Raw genomic sequence first — 14815 nt, forward strand, 5'->3', positions numbered from 1 at the left:
TTCCTGATAGTAGACCCTGAACAGGAGTGAATGCATTCAGTTATTTTGTAGCTGTTATCCCTATGCTGAGGACTGTGTCCATCAACAAAACTGAGTGTTGTAGTAAAGCATCTCACTCTGCAGCACCCTTGATGGTCTCTCTTCTCCCATACTCCCAAACTTCTACATGCCAATGACTCCCACATTTCTGTCTCTATCCTAGACAGCTTCCAAGCTCTGCCTAGACTCACATATCCAAGTGCCTACTGAACAGTGCCACCTGAATGTCCTCTATACATCTCAAATGGAGCAACCATGTCCAAGAGAACTTTGCTTTCCATCCTGCCCTGTTCCCCACACTCCAAAACGTTTCCCCCTTTGGGTAAATGACACTATCCATCTCCCTGACTGTTCAACCTAAAAGCCCAGATGTCATGAATGACTCCTCTTTCCTTCATCACATCCAGGCTACTAGCAGATGTGGTCAGCTCTACTCCAACACTTCTGTCACTTTTGCGCATTATCTGGGCCACCAATGGACAGCCTGTCACCAGCACCTTTCCAATGGACTATGGAAGAAGTCTCCCGGGTGATCTACAATTCTCTCCACACAGCTACCCGAGTGATTCTATGAAGTCCTCCAACAAATCATGGCACTACCATTAAAATGTCTCCAGTGGCTTCCCAGTTCTCTTGGAATAAAATCACAGCCCTTCCCCTCTGCCCCCGTTCTGTTCTCTCATTCCCTATTCCTCTCTCCTTGGCTCACTCACTCTGCTCCAGGCACACTGACCTCTCCATTCTTAGGCCCAGAAAGCTCTTTTGCAGCCAGGCTCTGCCTTGCTCTTCGCAAGATGCCTGGTGCATTCTCACACATCAGGTCTCCAGCTCAGCTGTCATCTCTTCAAAGAGCTGACCTTTTCCTCTCCCAATTAGCTACTGTCTGCCACAGGTATTTTAAGCAGAGTAGCTAACAGTATGGGCCACTCCCTATTACTCTGAATACAATGTGACCTTGGGCAAGTTTATAACCTCTTTGAAATTTTCAATCTCTTCCATTTATCAAATGGTGAAGATCACAGTACCTAATTCACCCAGCACTTCACAGGACAGAAAGATTAAGGTAATTAATTCATACAAAGCCACAGAAGGCCCTAGGAACAGCTCACTCAGTGTCCCCACCATAGCCTATGAGACACACCCCCATTGTATTGCTCAGGAAACTACAGCACACAGACATTGAGCTCTAGCTCACAAGCCAATAAGATTTGAACCCATATCTGTTGGCTAATAAGCCTAGATAATTCCCAACTTTCTCCCCAAAATACTAACTGAATCCTCTCCTCCCTGCCACGCCCACTGCCAATGTCCTGAGCTCAGGGCCTGGTGGCTTCCACATACACTCCATACCTGGGACAGACCTCACAGGGCCAGAGTTTCCTCCATCTTCAGTCTCCTCCACTCTGTTGCCAAAGCCACTGGCCTACAAAGCAATAATGCCATTCCTCTCCTTGAGGATCTTTGCTGGCTCCAAAGTGGGGCTTGGGCCCCTGACCCACCACTCTGCAAGTAAGGCCTCTAGCATGCTGGCTCCTCCCATCTCTCCAGTTTGAGCCAACCTGCTCCAATTTCAAGGCAGTCTTGGCCTTCTCTCCACCATCTCTCCTACTGGCCAGAACAGTTTCGTAGTACATAAAGCTTTTCCTTCTTGCTGGAATTTCCACGACTCAACAGAACCAGCTCCAAGGCCTCTCTGCTGTGTCCTTACTCATATACTCACACCTCCATTATAGTCCTTCACTCACTGAATTATGATTTATCAATGGTAATTGATAAGCACACACCTCTGAAGCCCTGTCTGACAGCAGATTCCTTGCTTTACTTAGCACAGATCCTGAGAAGTGATCTCTCGCTGTGTTTATGAAATAATAATGACTGGTATCTGGCAGCATCCAGGTGCTCTTAGAATAAAAACTAAGATTTTTTTGATAAAAGTAATGTTTTACTTGATTGAGAGAGAGAGAGAGAAAGGGAGGGAGAGAGAAAAAAATAGAGAGAGAGAAACATCAATAAGTTGCCTCCTGCATGCCCCATATTGGGGATCAAGCCCACAACCTGGGCATGTGCCCTGGCCAGAATGGAACCGATGACCTCTCGGTGCACAGGATGACATTCAACCAACTGAGCCATACCAAACAGGGCAAAAACCCCTAAGATTCTTCTTGACCTAGCCCACAAGGCCTTGGACAGCTGGAACCTGCCTCTCCCCCCACTCGTTCTCTGCTTCTGGCCCTTCTGGCCATGGTTTTGGGCCTGGAACATAATATGGTCCTGTTCGCTGTTCCCTCTGCCTGGAACTCACTTCCTCCAGATAGTACTTCATTCAGTATCAGCCTCAATGTGACTTCCCTGGAGACCTGATAGGCAGGGTCCTGTCACATACTCTCAGAGCACTGGCCTAACCTGTCCACATGGCAACATCTCCTGTTTGTAAGTATCCATCTAGCTGTGTGAGCCTTAGTATCCTCCCACTAGACTAAGTTCCACCGCTGTCTTATTTTCTGCTCTAGTGACAGTGCCTAACTGGACAGATACAAAGCAGCAGTGTTAAATATTATTTGATGGATAATAACTGAAGTATTCGATTAAGTCCCTGTAGTGCCATCATGAGTCAAGGTTATACCAGGTGTACCAATTAATAATGCGGATTTTTTTCAATAGCTGGAGTTACACACATGTTGATATATATGCAATTTGATATGTATGCTATTCTGTTGTATTGACAACAAGCTTCAAAACTTTATATGTCAAATTTGCTGAAGGTGTTAACATCATAGATATTTTTACGCTTAAAAATGTCGAATTTCGTGCCAAAAAAGAGCATTTGCGGGAAGTTTTAATTCATTACTTCATTTTAAAGAAAAAGTTATCGGATACTTCGGGAAGCTTATGGTGAACATGCTCCATTTCAAGATACTTGTGAACGCTGGTTTACACGCTTTAAAAGTGATTTCAATGTGAAAGACAAAGAATGTGCAGGTCAACCTAAAAAGTTTGAAGACCAACAATTACAAGCATTATTGGATGAAGATGTGTGTCAAACTCAAAAACAACTTGCAGAAAGATTAAATGTTGCTCAGCAAACAATTTCCGATCGTTTACAAGCAATGGGAAAGATTTTAAAGGAAGGAAAATGGGTTTTGTTATCTGTTATTTCCACATCAACTGAATAAAAGACAAATGGAAAACCGAAAAATCATCAGTAAAATGTTGCTTCAGCGACACGAAAGTCTTTTTTGCATCGAATTGTGACTGGCGATGAAAAGTGGATTTATTTTGAGAATCCCAAACACACAAAATCATGGGTTGATCCAGGTCAACCATCAACATTGACTGCAAGGCCAAATCGCTTCGGAAAGAAGACAATGCTCTGCATTTGGTGGGATCAGGAAGGTGTGGTGTATTATGAGCTCCTAAAACCAGGTGAAACCGTTAATACTGATCACTACCGACAACAAGTAATCAATTTGAACCACGCTTTGATCGTGAAACGACCAGAATGTGCCAGAAGACATGGCAAAGTTACTTTGCTTCATGATAACGCACCATCACAGACTTCAAAATCAGTTAAAGACACATTAAAAGATCTTGCCTGGGAAGTATTAACCCACCCGCTGTATTCACCAGACCTTGCTCCTTCAGATTACCACTTGTTCTGATTGATGGCACATGCACTCTCTGAGCAGCACTTCAAAATGTACGAAGAAGTGGAAAATTGGGTTTCTAAATGGTTTGCCTCAAAATAAGAAAAGTTCTATTGGGATGGTATCCACAAATTACCTGAAAGATGGGGGAAATGTGTAGCTAGCAATGGACATTTCTTTGAATAAAGCACTTTTGATGTTTTTCTTGAAATTATCGTGTATTCTTTGATTACAAAATTTGCATTATTAGCCAGTGCACCTGGTAATTGTGCCTTTATGTCATTTAATGATAGTCAGTCTTCGACTAAAATTGGGTATGCCACTCAGTGAGAAAAAAGTTCAACGATGAGAATGTTTCCCCGAATACATGATCCCATTCTAGGAGGCAATTTCTGGTAAAAATTTTGTGTTTCAGCTTCTGATTTTCAAATATGCACATTGGCAAATTCTCTTTTGCTAGTATAAGCAGTGTAGTAACTACAGGCAATTCTGGAGTCAGACTACTTGGATTCAAGGCCCTATCCTTCCTCTTACTACCTATGTGAACATGATTAAATTATTTAACCTCTCTGAACTTCATTCTCTTCATCTATAAAATACAGTTAATAGAATCTATATTTCATAGTGTTATTAAACAGCAAGCACTCAGTGCTGAGCGTATTAGCAAAAAAAACTCCAAAATACACACCCACTAATACGTCTGCTGCAGTTAAAGTCACGGGAGATTGATATACACTGTAAGTCCTCATTTGTTGATAGTTTCTTGGAACTGTGGCAAAACAATTATAATGAAACCAACTTTACCACAGGCTAATATATAAACAAGTGAAGTTCCTAGGGCATTCTATCAATGTTATAATAAAATGCCATTGAAGTACTTGAATACCTGCTGTACACCAAATAGCAACTATTTTACAATGTGAGTTTAACTCTCAAGTAGTGTCATTCTCCTATTGCTGACTACACACTCCTCCCTTTCCAGTGGTTCTCAACCTTCTGGTCCTTTAAATACAGTTCCTCATGCTGTGACCCAACCATAAAATTATTTTCGTTGCTACTTCATAACTGTAATGTTGCTACTGTTATGAATCATAATGTAAATATCTGATATGCAGGATGGTCTTAGGCGACCCTGTGAAAGGGTTGTTCGACCGCCAAAGGGGTCGCTACCCACAGGTTGAGAACCGCTGCTTAAGCAATGAAAGGCAGGGAGTACAGAGGAGGGTTACTGGCGCTCTCCCTACAGAGGGTCAGGCCCATGCTTCAGAGTTTAAGTTCTACCCTTCAAGCCAGGAGAAGCCAAGATTTTAAGCAAGGAAGCCATCTGATACAAAAGGTCACTCTGGCAAGAGTGTGGATCCACTTAGGTAGGGGCTAATGCAAAGGTCAGAATGCGAAAGACATGCTCTGCAGGATCCTGCAAACATGCTCAGGAAACCCTGGATGGGGGGGGGGGGGGGGGGAGGGTGTAAAGCAGAGTGAGGAAGCCAAAGATGGGGCTTCCTTCCTCATTGCTGCTAATGTGGACACGAGGGTGGCGGGAGACACAGATGAAGAACTTAGTTTGCTAAGACAACAGAGCCTAGTTAAAGACACAGCCTGTGGAGCCAGATGGCTGTGTTCACATCCCTGCCACTTATTAGCTTTAACCTCACTTTCCTCCTCTACAAATGGGTAAAGTAATAGTGCTTCCCTCCCAGGTTACTGGGAGGACTAAGAATATATGTGAAGTTCTTAGAACAGTGGAAATTACTTTGTAAATGTGAGCCATTTTTTATCATTTTCCCCATCACTGTCCTCTCTGGTCTTAGATATAAATAGTGGCTGTGCTTCCCTCCACCTACTCCAATACGTGCCCCCTTCTCCCACAACCAGTGATGCTTTTAAATGTCACGTGGTGTGATTAACCCCCTTAATGGTTCTCCAATGTAGTCAGAATGAGAACCAATGCTTAGAAGGCCCTGCCTGGCCTCTACAACCTTAAGACACAGCTCTCTGCATACTTTCTACTCCAGAATTCTAATCTTGACAATTACACCAACATGCCAATCACTTTCCCACCCCTGGGCCTTTGCTAATTCTGTTCCCTCTGTACAGAATGCTTCACCTGGCTGGCTCCAGGTCTCAGCTTACTTTCCATCAGAAAGACCTTCCCCGACAACCCAATTTATAGCAGGACCCTCTCTCTCCAGACAATACTCTCTCTAACTCAGTTATTACTTGTGTTTTGGCTATCTCCCTCATTGAGGGCAAGTGCCAGTCTGCATAATAGCACAGTGCCTGGCACACAGTAGTTTCTCAAGAAAATAATGTTAGAAAGGCCTCTGGATCAGACTGGGGTCAAATCCCAATGCCATCGCTTCCTAGGAGGGTGACGTTGGGAAAGTTCCTCTGCATCTCTCCAGGGGTCCTCAAACTTTTTAAACAGGGGGCCAGTTCACTGTCCCTCAGACCGTTGGAGGGCCGGACTATAGTTTAAAAAAAAACTATGAACAAATTCCTATGCACACTGCACATATCTTATTTTGAAGTAAAAAAACAAAACGGGAACAAATACAATATTTGTATTTGCATGTGGCCCGCGGGCCATAGTTTGAGGACCCCTGTCTCAGCCCCACTGGTGTCTGAAAGACTTCTAAGTAGTAACCTGATAGGCCTGGAGGGCTGGTCTGCATGAAATTGGGCTTTATTCAAAACAGAAACTTTCAATTCTGGGTAATCAAAAGTAATATCGATGATATAAAAAGTTTTAAGTTGCTGTTAATGAGCTTTAACACCTCAACTGGAAAAGGATAAAACAGAATTTTATTGCCACCCTCCACACACACTTCAACCAAGTTCATATCCTCTGCAAGATGTTAAATGATTAAACAAACCAGGGACAAAAATGGCCAATCAACAACTTTCTACTGCTGTCACTGCTTGTCCTGAAACTGACTGAGCTAAACACCTGGGATACAACAGAGGAGGCAAATATCAAAATCCTAGGGAACCATGCTTAGGGAAGGCAGGCAGGGCTACAAAGGTGACCAATGTGGCAACACGTGTGACAGGCTGTCTCATGTATACTCCAAATACTGTCACATGGTGACCTTTCACATCAGAAACCAAGTCCTAAATCTCAAAGTGCCTGCCAAGATCTTTACTGAATTCACTTATCTGCATCACTACCATTCAGCTATGCTTGGAGACTATGGTAAAATGTGGACTGTAAGAGAGTTTATCACTTCACTGGTATTCTAACCACAAGCAAGATACTTAACTTCTAACTTCTAGACATCCTGTTTCTGCATTTAAAAAATGGTGAAGCCCTAACCGGTTTGGTTCAGTGGATAGAGCGTCGGCCTGCGAACTCAAGGGTCCCAGGTTCGATTCCGGTCAAGGGCATGTACCTTGGTTGCGGGCACATCCCCAGTAGGGAGTGTGCAGGAGGCAGCTGATCAGTGTTTCTCTCTCATTGATGTTTCTAACTCTCTATCCCTCTCCCTTCCTCTCTGTAAAAAATCAATAAAATATATATTTTTAAAAATGGTGAAAACAATGGCTGTTATCTCAGCAGACTGTTGGATTGAATGACATAATTCAAATAAAATCTTTGCTCTGTCTAAACACAGTAAGCAGAGTGTATATAAGAGTTCAATAAAGAGTAGTGTCAACTTTATTAACACCATTATTGTTGTGGTTATTAATCGCACAACAGCTAATACCATGCCTTCTTTTGATCAAAAGACAGTGAACACAGCAACAGCACATCTGCCAGGTATCTTACATGCAGAATATCCACATGGCTCTTATACAACTAAGACAGCATTAACTATGGAATGGCACTGCCTACGGACTAATCTTTGTTTTTAAAAGGTGAGCTTTTTAAAGACCACATCTTGAGCCAGAAAACAAACCTCAAGAAATTTAAAAGAACTGCAATCATACCAAGTATGTTCTTTGACCACAACATAATCAAATTAGAAATCAGTAACAGTGTCTTTCTAGGAATCTGTCCATTTCATCTAGGTTATCCAACCTGTTGGCATACAATTCTTCACAGTATTTCTATTATAACCCTTTCTATTTCTGTAAGGTTGGTAGTAATTTAATCTATTTAATTCCTGACTAGTAATATGAGTAATATGGTAAAATCCAGTGGAAGGTTTGTCAATTTTATCAACATCAAAGTACTCTGATCTTGTCAAAGCACTAACTTTTGATTCCATTAATTTTCTCTATTGTTTGCTATTCTCCAGTTTATTTCCACTCAAATGTTTATCATTTTCTCCCTCTGCTTGCTTTGTGTTTAATTTGCTCTCCTTTTTCAAGTTTCTTAAGGTGGAAGGTTACTGATTGGAGATCATTCTTAATTTTTAAGATAGCTGTTAACAGTAATAAGTTTTCTCTTAAGTACTGCTTTAGTGTACAAGTTTTGGTATGCTGTGTTTTATTTTCATTAATTTCAAAGTATTCTCTAATTTCTCTTGTGATTTCTTCTTTGACCCACTGTTTATTTAGGTATATGTTGTTTAATTTCCATATGTTTGGGAATTTCCCAAATATCCCGTTGTTAGTTTTTAATTTTATTCCATTGTGGTTAAAGGACTTATATGGACTTGTATAATTTCAGTCCTTTTACATTTATTGAGGCTTATTTTACTATGCCCTAACATATGATCCTGGAGAATATTCCAAGTTCACTTGAGCAGAATGTTTCTTCTGCTGTTGTTGGTTAGGTCTAGATCAGTGGTTCTCAACCTGTGGGTCGTGACCCCTTTGGGTCCAACAACCCTTTCACAGGGGTCGCCTAAGACCATCGGAAAACACATATATAATTACATATTGTTTTTGTGATTAATCACTATGCTTTAATTATGTTCAATCTGTAACAATGAAAATACATCCTGCATATCAGATATTTACATTACGATTCATAACAGTAGCAACATTACAGTTATGAAGTAGCAACGAAAATAATTTTATGGTTGGGGGTCACCACAACATGAGGAACTGTATTAAAGGGTCGCGGCATTAAGAAGGTTGAGAACCACTGGTCTAGATCGTTTGTTATTTTCAGTTATTCTACATTCTTCTTGATCTTCTACTTGGCTTTTGTTATCTGTTATTGAAGTCTCCTCCTACTATTGTTGAATTGTCCATTTTTCCTTTCAGGGTCACTTTTTTGCTTCATATATTTTAAAGTTTTGTTGTTAGGTTAGGTCAGTGGTCAGCAAACTGGCCCCTTGAGTGTGACTCTTCCACAAAATACCACATGCGGGTGCACACGCACAGTGCGATTGAGACTTCATGGCCCATGCCACAGGGCCAAAGAGCCGCGGTTTGCCAACTACTGGGTTAGGTGCATGTATCTTTATAATTGTTACTTCTTCCTGATAAAGACTCATTCATGATTTTAAAATGTCCTCCTATAGCTCTAATGACAAGTTTTTTTTCAAAAAGTCTACTTTGTCTGATATTTGTATAGCCAGATTAGCTCTCTTTTGATGACTATTTGTATGGTATATCTTTTCCATTAACCTTTAAAATGCTTCTGACTTTGAATCTGAAGTTTATCTCTTATTTTTGGATCAAAATCTTTCTTCATTCTGCTATTTTTTGCTTGCTGATTAGTGTTTAGACCAGCCATGGGCAAACTACGGCCCGCGGGCCGGATCTACCCGTTTGAAATGAATAAAACTAAAAAAAAAAAAAAAAAAAAAAAAAAAAAAAGACCGTACCCTTTTATGTAATGATGTTTACTTTGAATTTATATTAGTTCACACAAACACTCCATCCATGCTTTTGTTCCGGCCCTCCGGCCCAGTTTAAGAACCCATTGTGGCCCTCGAGTCAAAAAGTTTGCCCACCCCTGGTTTAGACTATCTACATTTAATGTTAATTACTGATATGGTAGAATTATGTCTGTGATGTTGCTTTTTTTCTTTTTTATGTCTTTTTTTGGTTTTGTTCCTCTATCACTGTCTCATTTTGTGTTAAACTGATATATTCTAGTATACCTTTTAAATTCACCTTTTTTTTTTTTTTTTTTTACAATCTCCCCGCCTAAGTTACCTTCCTAGTGGTTGTCCTGGGGATTACAATTAACATCTTAACTTCAAACAGTGTAGTTTAAATAAAACCAACTTAATTTCAACAGTATGTAAATTTGCTTGGACATGGCTTTATCATATGCTTTTCTTTTTTTTCTTTTTTTGGTTCTTTCCATCGCATGCTTTTTTCCCTTGAATTTGGGGCCATATTTACTGTTTCTTTGCCTGTCCTATAATTTTTGTTGAAAACTGGACAATATAAATAATACAATGTGCCAACTCTGAAAATCAGATCTACCTATCCTTTTTGTTTGCTTAGTTATTGGTAAATGTGTAAAGTCTGTGCTCTTTGTTGTATTTGGTTAAATCAGGTCTCTGCTTGGTTAGCTAATTATTGCACAGGGATTTTCTTAAATATCTTGAGCCAGTAAGTCTCCCAGCCTTTGCTAAGGTGCTCTGTGTTTATGTTGGAATTTGCTTCCAGTGCTCTAGCAAGCAGTTTACAACTCTTCTTTAGCATATCCTTCCTGCACGCGTAGAGCCGCAAGGTCAGCTAGAGGTGAGCAATTAAGGGCTTTTTCAGGTCAGTCCTGTGCATGTGCACAGCCCTGTGTGTGGTTTTCTAGATCGTCAGGAATATGTTGGAAGTCTTGAAAACTTTCACTTGAAACTTCATTCCCCAGTGTTTCCTACTTAGTGTTTGGTTAGCCTCTTATTAGCCCCAGCTGGTATCACTACCTCAGACAACTTCAATGTTCAATTGCTAATTTTTCTTTCTTTTTTTACAAACGTAGGGATAGAGAACAGAGTGAACTCTGAGCCAGCTCAAATAAAAACAAATTCTGAGAATGGGGCTTTCTAGGGAGCTACCAGACAGTTCAAACAGTGATAGTCCTCTGGGGGCAGGGCTGTGTGGGGAGCTCCAAACCCATTCTGTCCCCTCTGGTGGCTTCTAGGCTGCTGCTTTTTGTTTGTTTGTTTTTTGCTTTGCAGCTACCTCAGTTGTGAGGCTGTTGGTTTTTAAAAGTAACTGTGGAGCTGGGATGGGGAGGGGGCAGTTGAAATAGGGAAGACTTAAAACACCACAGAGATTGCTGTATTTATAAAGATTCAGCCGACTTTCTTGTATAAATGCTAAACAGCTCCTGTAAGCCTTTAATTTTCAGAATTCTGAAAAAGTTAATTTTGACAATTCCTGCCAGCGTTTTCATTGCTTTTATAGAGAAGATTTTTGGAGGTTCTTACTCTGCCATTTGGAAGTGCTTACTGGAAGTATTTTAATGGAGACTAATATCAGATTGTTTATTATTATTATTTTCAACATTGCTCAGACTGCAGAGTGGGGAAGGGAGATTCATGGTTTAAAAACAGAACTGGACAAGGCCAGTCAGTTGCTACTTGCAGTAGTACAGGTCAGAGACCTGGAGTAGCTGGGACTTGAAGACGGCTGTGAGACAGCAGAGAAAAAATTCAGAGATATTCAGGAGGAACTGTTGGCATAGCTTGGTAATGGCCTGGACACAAGAGTGGTGCAGAGAATGATGCCAGTTTCCCATCCTGCATAACAGTATGGATGCGCAGCATCAATCTCTGAGAATGAGGAACATGCACAGGGACATTTGAAATCTAGGTGCCTCTAGATTTCTAAGAGGATACCAAGGAAGCCATCACTTTAGACTCTTCCCTAATTTTAGAGAAATGCTTTATAAATTAAGTCCTACAACATTATTTCCTCCATATGAAAAAACAAAAAACACCACAAAAAATAGACAAGGCATATACGCTAAGTGTCAATAATTCAATGTCACCCAGGAATTAAAAATGCAGTTCCAAGAATAATGAGAACCATGCATAAAATGTCTGAAACTACTCATTGTTTACACTCAAGTGAATTAAAGCTTTCCCCAAACACAGCTTTTCTTAGAGAGGAGTTACAATAAAAATAAAGATACATCTTTCCCATGTCTAAAAAGATTCTGTTGCACTCATCCACACATGTCAGTGATGTTCTCACTGACGCCGTGAGAACAACTCGGATCAGTCAGTCGCTCATGCCTCCCCTCGCTCCATAAACACTCCAGTGCCTCTGTGCTGGCAGACTCAGGCAGATCTGGGAGATAGGTGGGAATGATAGGCCAGAACAGGTCCCTGGGGTGTGAATCTTTTTTGGTCTTAATACCAACTTCTCTGATTCGTACTTTTTTAGTTCTGTAATCATTTTGGTTAGGCTTTGCTTCATGCACGAAGCTAACTTGTACAGGTGCTTTTTTTAGGTTGGGGAGGGACAGGCTTGTAAGGCAACACTAACGGAGGAAAGAGGACTGTTGACTGCTGGTTAATTAATTCTACTCCTAATCTCTCTTAATGTTACAACCGCCTTTTCTGTTTAAACAGATTAGGTATAGTTTATTACCACTGGGAAGGAAAGTATTTCAGGTTTGTTTTGACTGTTAGCTCATTTGCTCATTTCTGTTTCAATAACTGGAAGACCTAATGGGCAATACTTTCACAAGAAAGTTTTACCCATTCTCTTATCTCAGTTTTACTTCCTCAGACTTTTCAGTTTCACTCCTTGTCCTTCCCGGGGAAAGAGGTCAACATACCTGCACAAGGTACTCAAAGCTCACTTACCACAACCACATGCATAAATGGGCTGGCAGACAGCAGCAGCCTGTGTGCCCCAGTTCAGAACGATGCCTCAAGTTCAACACCCATTTCTCTCCAGTTGTTTTTGTGTGTGTGTGTGTTTTTATTGCTTCTAAAGTTAAAGGCCGAGCAAGTGTCTAAAATACAATGTAATAACAACAGCCACCTTGTCAAATGTTTATTGAAAACTTACTGGACCAATGTGCTAAGTACTTCACATGCTTTACATTATGTAATCCTTACAACAACCCTGTGGTATAGGTACTATTATTAGTCCAAGTTTACAAATAAGGAAATGGGCGTGGAAAGATTAAGTACCATAACTGGCCCAAGATCACAGAGCCAGCAAGAGGTGGGGCAGGGGTTAAAGGTTAAATCTAGCTGATTCCAGATTCTAGTTCCTAGCCAGCATGTAATGTCATGTCATTGGTCACAGAGCTTCATTCCTTTCTCTAATAAGCATTTACTAAGGGTCCTAGTAGTGTCACCTCTGCAGAAGGGTAAACAAGAAATACAAAGATTCCTTACAGAATTGAAACAGCTTCTTACATTGTGAAAAGTGTTTAAGATTTTTGTCCGGGCAAAACTATTCACATACATTACTTTATACATAATACTACTTAAAATTCACCATAGGCATAATAAATCCAAATTATCCAAATTTTGGTGTATAAAAATTTATATTGGCAATTATTTTAGTGGGTGAGAGTAGGATCTAAATATGCCCAACTGAGGTACAAAGCATTGAACTATATTTTTATTTTTATTTATTTATTTTTTTAATATATTTTATTGATTTTTTTACAGAGAGGAAGGGAGAGAGATAGAGAGTTAGAAACATCGATGAGAGAGAAACATCGATCAGCTGCCTCCTGCACATCTCCCACTGGGGATATGCCCGCAACCCAGGCACATGCCCTTGACCGGAATCGAACCTGAGACCCTCCAGTCCGCAGGCCGACGCTCTATCCACTGAGCCAAACCGGTTTCGGCTATATTTTTAAAAGACTAACATGACAATGCACACTTTCTCCCCCCAATCAACATATCAGGAATTACTCAAGACAATAGGGAAAAAGAAGTTTACATGCTAATAAATGGAAACTAACAGAAACTATGCTTTCTCCCCAACTAAGCCTTTCGTCTATTTTACTTTATAGTTAACATATTTCTGTCCGCCCTTGTTACAGAAAACAGCCGGCACACTGTCTGATTTACGTCTATGCTGATCAGCGATGACATGGCCATATCTCTGCAAACAGTTGGTTAATTAATTTGTGCCCCTACCTCCTGGCAGCCTGCCTACACAACTGAACAGCAAAAATAATTACACTAGACTGAAGTGGGAACATTTCCACTCTCCTTGAGATTTCTTATCCTGGGGCCTAGTGCCTTTCTTTCAATGGGTTTCAGTTGTAGAACACTTGCAAATCAGATTAAGGTCATTAGAAGATGATAGTTTCCATTCTTCGCTACAACATGAATATTCAATCAGGAAGGAAAGGGGCAGACTGAAAAAGTGACCAATTAGTCAAAGGCAAAAAGTATGGATTGAGTAGAATCACAGATGAAGAAAATCCAGCTTTATCCCAGGATAGACCTTTGTCTCTTTCATTATGTTAGATCTGAGGTTAATCCATCAACAAATATTTACCTAGATTGAACCTATCACAGGCAATCCCTTACTTTCCTACACAAAACCATATGTGAAAGTCAAACAGGCGATTTACTGGGATACTATACTCAGCACCACAAATCCCAAAATTCCTAATTAGACATCACCTTTGAAACTCAGTCTCTGAGGGTATATTTCTAGCACTTCAAAGGAAAACAAAAGTCTGTTGATCAGTTTAAGCCCATCTAATACACAACGACGCTGTAGCTTCTGCGGGCCTGATTTTCATCTATCTAGTTCCAGTGTAAGAGGGTTGGGTTGGTTAATTTCTAAAGTCAGCTGAAACTACCCTTGAAAATTTCTCAGACATTAGTACATGGAGTCCACCCAACCAGTAACTCTTGCAGCCAGTGTGTCACTGATGTTAGAACAGATGGCTGTTTCAACCAGATGAAATAGCTGGCTTGTGTTTAGGGGCCTTGTTGTATGAAAAAATCCATGCAATTAAATACCAGAATCACAGGATAACGAGATGCTTACACTTTGTGATACCTGAGGGAACTAAAACCAAATAAAGGAAAAGGACTCAATATTCCATAATTACTTGTGTGTTTTACTGTGTTCAAAACAATCTTTCAGGATGAAGATATAGCAGTGGAACTTGTATCTTAGACCTGTGGTTGGCAAACTGCAGCTCGCGAGCCACATGCGGCTCTTTGGCCCCTTGAGTGTGGCTCTTCCTAAGCCTTAGGAATACCCTAATTAAGTTAATAACAATGTACCTACCTATACAGTTTAAGTTTAAAATACTTGGCTCTCAAAAGAAATTTCAATCA

At 40.6% G+C, this 14815-nt stretch overlaps 2 protein-coding genes and 1 long non-coding RNA gene across 12 annotated transcripts in view; all 3 read right to left on the reverse strand.

The window, feature by feature from the left end:
• ATXN7 (ataxin 7) overlaps positions 1-14815 on the reverse strand; it is a 164242-nt gene that overhangs the window by 63523 nt on the left and 85904 nt on the right. The window lies entirely within an intron of this gene.
• Positions 3293-9000, reverse strand: LOC132215233 (uncharacterized). The gene is made up of 2 exons (XR_009448488.1): positions 6302-9000; positions 3293-6093 (listed from the first exon to the last, which is right to left on the reverse strand). It is a non-coding gene; the product is annotated as an uncharacterized LOC132215233 (long non-coding RNA).
• The window catches only part of SYNPR (synaptoporin), a 564283-nt gene continuing 561358 nt past the window's right edge, over positions 11891-14815 (reverse strand). The window contains exon 7 of the transcript XR_009448487.1: positions 11891-11900. The gene's annotated coding sequence lies outside the window, so the exon portion shown is untranslated. The remainder of the gene's footprint in view (positions 11901-14815) is intronic.

The sequence above is a fragment of the Myotis daubentonii genome, chromosome 14 (genome assembly GCF_963259705.1).
Source record: "Myotis daubentonii chromosome 14, mMyoDau2.1, whole genome shotgun sequence".
NCBI lineage: Eukaryota > Metazoa > Chordata > Mammalia > Chiroptera > Vespertilionidae > Myotis > Myotis daubentonii.